Source organism: Phyllobates terribilis, unplaced genomic scaffold (genome assembly GCF_046119375.1).
Source record: "Phyllobates terribilis strain yellow unplaced genomic scaffold, ASM4611937v1 Scaffold_587__1_contigs__length_1013667, whole genome shotgun sequence".
Taxonomy (NCBI): domain Eukaryota; kingdom Metazoa; phylum Chordata; class Amphibia; order Anura; family Dendrobatidae; genus Phyllobates; species Phyllobates terribilis.
In genome coordinates this window covers 968,609-974,872 of record NW_027363347.1, presented here as the reverse complement: position 1 = coordinate 974,872, position 6,264 = coordinate 968,609, and the positions used below count along the sequence as shown (strand labels likewise).

Here is a 6,264-nt window from a genome sequence, read left to right as displayed (position 1 = left end):
GTTTTAAAAGGTGAAAACCGGCGCTCCAGCTCTGTAAGCAGGAACTACGATAAAACCTCAGGTATGCTACATGATATAGTCAAAGATGCTAAATTGATAGACATATATAAAGAGTGTCATAGTGATAGCCCAGAGGACGCCGGTTTCACTTGGAGCAATGCTAATTGTAGCTCTAGGATTGATTTTATTTTTGGTTCAGCTAAAACAATACCTGCCAAATGTGAAGTTTTAACTAATATATTTTCAGACCATAAACTTTTATCCTTTACCATAAAAGTAAATGACAACAAAAAATGTGGTAAGAAAAGCTGGAAAATGAACGTATCCCTTTTAACCGACCCGCAGATTTTATCAGATTTTATTGAGTTTTATAGGAAATGTAGAAAAGGGAAAAAAACAAATGAGACTATGAGTGTATGGTGGGATAGAATGAAAGTAAAAATAAAAGACTTTTTTATTAAAAAGAGTATATGTAGAGCCAAAGAAAAATATGAAGAATATAGAATTTTAAATACCCGCCTACAAACATTATTTAAGCTCAGAGACAATGGGATAGATGTACAAGTTGATATTTCAAACTTAAAAGAAGAGATTTCAAAATGGCTAGAACAAAAAGGAAAAGAGATAATTTTTCGTTCTAGAGTACAACATATAGAAGAAAATGAAAAGTGTTCCAGATATTTTTTTAGGAAAAATAAAAAAGAAAAAGTGATAATTGACCATATAGATGGTGAGAATAATATAAAAAATATGCTGGGTAAAGTTGAGGGTTTTTTTTCTAATCTTTTTAATGGAAAAAATATAGATAATAAATTAATGGATGATTCGCTGCAAGGACTAACAGCTGTTTTAGATCCCGCATCCCAAGAGTTTTTATCCCAAGTTTTAACGGAACAAGAAGTGTTAAAAACTATTAAAAGTTTTAAAACTGGAAAGGTCCCTGGTCCTGATGGCATCCCAATAGAATTTTATGTATGTTTTTATGATATTTTAAAAGATGATTTGTTTTATTTGTTTACTGAGGTTTTTAATAATAAGGTTTTATTAAATTCCTGGAAGAAAGGTGAAGTCTCCCTCCTATACAAAAAAGGCGATAAATCAAAATTAGAAAACTGGAGACCAATAACACTTTTAAATTGTGACTATAAAATAATGGCTAAAATTTGTGCAAATCGTCTAAAAGAAGTCATCAGCAAAGTTATTCATTCTAATCAAGTGTGTGGGGTGCCGGGGCGCAGTATATGGGACAATCTGAATTTAGTGAAAGACTGTATTGAGGATGTGAAAGACAGAAAGGGGAAAATGGCGATTTTATCTATTGATTTTGAAAAAGCATTTGACCGTGTCTCACACTTTTATCTTTTTAAAGTTTTAGAGAAAATGGGCATACCAGAAGGGTTTTTACTATCGCTTAAAGCATTTTACAAGGATTGTACAAGTAAGATTTTAGTGAATGGTTTTAAGACACAAGAGGTATTTTTACGGTCAGGGGTGAAACAGGGATGCCCTCTGTCCCCCCTTCTGTTTATCTGTGCACTGGAACCAATGTTATGTGCAATACGTAAAAATAAACAGATATGCGGTGTCCCTCTGCCTGGAAGCGGTGGTTTGGAGGCCAAGGTTGTAGGCTACATGGATGACGTGGCGGTCTTGTGTACAGATGCACCATCACTTACGGCCACTCTCCATCAATTGCAATCCTTTTGTCTAGCTTCTGGTTTTAAAATCAATTTTAATAAGTGTAACATTTTAAGTGTTGGGGGGATGATTTTACGTGATGTACCAATTAATGTCTCCGAATCCATTTCCATTTTAGGTATATCATTCACTGAAAATAATGATGGTTATAATAGTTGGGAAACAGTTACACAGAAAGTAAATACGAAAATATGTATGTGGAACATGAGGAGACTTACAATGGAGGGTAAAGTATTGGTTTTAAAGATGGTGATTTTACCTCTTTTATTGTATCTTAGCATGGTTTTCCCCCCGCCTGTTAATGTTTTAAAAAAGATAACCAAAACCTGTTTTACCTTCTTTTGGAACTCAAAAATGGAAAAGCTGAAAAGAGAAATCGTGATGAAATCAAAAGTAAAAGGTGGTAAAGATTTTCCAGATTTTAATAGGTTTCTTTTAATCCATCTGTTCGTTTACTGTTTTAATGCCCTTTTTAAGAATCACTATTGGTCCTTTTTTATGCGTTTTAATACAGGATTTTTTATGAGAAAGTTTGGATGGTATGAAGTTAATATATCTGTGCCCCATGCTTTCAATTTGTCGACGCATTATGAGATTTTAAGGAAAATAGTGTCCGATTTTAATTTAGGGACTAAGAAAATAGAGGAATTAAGAAATAGTAAGAAACTAATTAAAGAAATACGTAAAAGTGAGGAAATATGTAATGTTGACAGATATGATGATGACAAATCTATGTCTATCTGGAAAATGATTAACGTTTTTTATCTTTTTAATGAACAGAGAGATCTGGCTTGGAGTTGCATGCACCGCTGTCTTCCTTGCCGGGCATTCCAATACAGAAGAGGATTTGTGAGGTCTGCCATCTGCCCAAGAGCCGGATGCCAAGACGAGGAAACGGTGGAACATCTATTATGGACATGTAATTTTGCAAAGGATTTCTGGAGAAGACTGCTCCCCCTACTGGAAAGGGTGGCAGACCTCAAGGACTTTACATATAAAACTGTGCTATACGGACTTATGGAATGCCCCACAATGGACCAGTACACAATGGCTTGGAAGACAGTGAACTGCGCCAAGTCATCTCTCTGGAAAGCGCGCAACATTGCTATTTTTAAACAAGATGTTTTATCAGTGAATGATGTTTTAAGTTTATGTTTATGTGAAATGTATACTTATTATTTAATTGACAAAAAGAAGAATGTACATATTTCCAAAAAATGGCTTGTTGACCAATGGAACCTAATTATTTAAAATCTTTGTATTTTTTTGTTTTGTAAATTTCATTTGTCTTTTAACGTTTGGTATTTGTGTAATTATGCTTGTAATTTGTTAAAGTTTTAATAAACGGTTTTATCCCTCTGCAGGGGATAGCCAAATTAAAAAAAAAAATCTGTTCTTATCAGTTTAATATCTGATACGTCCCCTATCTGGGGACCATATATTAAATGGATTTTTAGAACAGGGAGATGGAAAAAGAGCTTGCTCTGTCCACTCCACGCATTGACCTGGTATTGCAGTATCTCCAGGACCGGTGCACCCCTTCTTTAATGCAGTTTCTAAAATCAGAAAGAATTGAATTCAATGTTTTTTGTTCATTTTGCTTGTTTGTCGGATTTTGGGATGGACACTTTGGCTTTGCTTTTCTTCTCCTCATTGGATTTTTCATGTTCAAAGTTGCAGAAGCCAGATTACAAGCTCATTTTGGCTCAACTTCAGCAACTGTGCATTGCATTGCCATGTAATGTGATGCAATGCTATCTTTCTAGCTCTCCCTTTTTACTTCCTTTTGGATAAACAGACATATTAGGCAAGCATTTTGGAGCTTTCACCTAAATAACTACAGGTGGTGAGATAAGCTGCACAATATAATTGACCTTTCAGTATATTGTTGCACACACACCATCTATTTAGCAAATGCCCTTGTTATCAACAGCAGCCTTTTAAACTCACCTGAGCTAACAGGTATGTGCGCTGGTTACTCTGCTGCGCTTAAAATTTCTTTTTTGGTTTGCTACAATGCCTTTTCTGAAACGTTGTCTCCTTCTGCTGGAACACTGACTTCTTTCATTTATTGCCTGCAGACTATAAAAGAGAACCCAACCCAAAAAGTTTGGTTGATTAGCCTGTGGCATTCTGTTAAACTGTTGCTTATGGCGGTCTCTGTGAGCTTCTCAGCGACATTCAGCCAGCCAGGTATCCTGCCTGCAGTAGATGGAATGTGGCAATGGAACGCTGGCTGCGCGTGTCATAATAGGCTCTGAGCCTTTATATACCTGTGCACAGCAGCAGCCACCTTCAGTCTGCTGCTGGACAGCCAGCAGCAGCAGCAGCAGGAGAGGTATGTAATCAGGAGCCCTCCTGCTAAGGGTAGACAGCTGCTCGTTCCACCCCACCCCCCGCCTTAATTGGTTCTCCTCCCTTCCAACGGTGTTGAGGCGGGTGGGAACAGCAGGGGGTGAAGGTGCTGTGTTTAAAGAGGTGGAGTTATGCAGATCTAAAACGCGTGGATTGCAGCAGCAGCAAGCCGAAAAGTGCAGGCATGTAAGGGATCTAGAGGTTGACAACATGTCTTCTTAACGGGAGTCCAGGAGCTCATCTCCACAAATGGACTTTTCAGGATCCTTGGGTGGCTCCGTAGTTTGAAACCAATTCTGGTTATCGCTTCTCGGCCTTTTGGCTGAGATCAGGTGCAGTGATCTAACGGTTGCTGCCTTGGTCTTGGCTGAGAGGTGCCCGGGGTACCCGGCTCCTTGGCCTGGGGGGATCGTCTCACCTTTTGGTGGGACTTCACCCCCCTGCTGCTATTAGGGAGCTGGCTTTGTCCCCGGGCAACAAGTTGCGATCCCCAGGCGAAAGGCCGAGCCCGTATTGACGGTAAGCCTTTGCCACTTTGGTGAGATGCCTTGTTCATTTCAATTTTCCACTGGCTCCGGCCAGATCAGGAACTCGGTGCGTATCGAGGTTCCAGCAAACCACGTCGGATATGACAACCCCCGTGAGTTCTATGTACAGATTTTGAGAGATCTGTTGAACGTGAAAGATCATGATGTTTACTGCCTGCAGGAGAAGGGGCAGAGTACATATATTCTCACGTTCTCGACCAAGGTTGCCTGCCAGCACTTTTACGAATGCGTTAAGGGCCACCGTAACAGCAAGCTGTTGGACGGAGTGATTTTTACGGGTCTCTATGGCGGAGTTGACGTTCCCCTTGTGGTATACATGTTTAACCCCCATGTGTCCACAGATGATATTGAGCTTTTTCTGAGCAGATATTGTACATCTGTCAGATTTACGGGGAACGTCAAAGGTCGGAGTGGTTTCTGGAATGGGAAACGACGCTTTATGGTACGCTTCAGACTTGACCCTGGGGGTGTAGAAGGCCTTATGCACCCCCCCTCCACAGTGGTGCTGGGAAGAGACCATGGCTACCTCTTCTATGATGGACAACCATTCAGGTGTCGTAGGTGTGGTGACCTTGGTCACATACAGAGCGATTGTAAGAACGAGCGGATGAGTCAGTGCCACAACTGTGGACAATGGGGTCATGCCTCAAAGGACTGTAAGAACAGTAAGACCTGCAGTGGGTGCGGAATGTCTACTCACCTGTTCAGTAATTGTCCGATGCGGACAAGGTCTCGTGGTGGCTCTCGGGCGCCTGCGGCTAGTTCCGCAGGAGTTCCTGCTGATGCCAGCAGGGTCAGCCCGGGTGACCCCAGAAAAAGCTTTGTGGACATTACTAAAGGTCAAAAACAGTCTGACTCAGTCGATGCTCTGTCGGTACCTTTGCGGAAAAACCCGGCCTCTGTAGCCGAGGTCACGCCTTTGCCTACTCCTGCAGGGGTCCAGGTTTCACCTGGTGGGGAGATGGCACCTTCTCAGAGCGGAAATGAGAGGGAACCAAAAAAGAGGCGAAAATCTGGAGCTGTTGGTACGAATCCAGATGTCCATCCAGATACCCCTGCTGATGCCAGCACAGATGTTGGACCAGATGTCTGCCCTGATGCCAGTCCAGACGGATGCCCTGATGCCAATCCAGACGGATGCCCTGATGCCAATCCAGATGGATGTCCTGATGCCAACCCAGATGGATGCCCTGATGCCAGTCCAGATGGATGTCCTGATGCCAGTCCAGATGGATGTCCTGGAACCATTCCTGATGGATGTCCTGTTGCCTGCCTGGATGATAGAGGTCGTGCAGTGGTTGGTGAACCTGTTGCTGGTCCTGATGGTCATCCTGCTCCGGAGATGATGTCCCTTGGTGCTCCTGGAGGGTCTGCGGGTATTCCACCTGCTGCAGTGCCTGGTGAGGATTGGGTGGATTCGGAGGATCGGATGGATCTCAGCGCCAGTGGTAAGAGAAGTCGTGAAGAGGCGCAGGAGGAGCATAACCTGCCTCAGATGTCCCGTAAAGTCTTTCTATCTAGTGCTGCAAAAATTCTCAGCCCAGAGGGGACTAACTTAATTGAGGATTTCACGGACTCAGATGAAACGGACAGTTTACGAACTGTGTCATCCCTTCCTTCACCTTCTCTGTCACAAATTATTGATTCAGATTCAGAGTATAAT

The 6,264-nt window shown here is 41.8% G+C and overlaps 1 non-coding gene across 1 annotated transcript; it reads left to right on the top strand.

The window, feature by feature from the left end:
- The first annotated feature begins 3,050 nt into the window (after positions 1 to 3,050).
- LOC141233417 (U2 spliceosomal RNA) lies at positions 3,051 to 3,240 on the top strand. The gene has a single exon (XR_012299517.1). It is a non-coding gene; the product is annotated as a U2 spliceosomal RNA (small nuclear RNA).
- Positions 3,241 to 6,264: the final 3,024 nt, after the last annotated feature.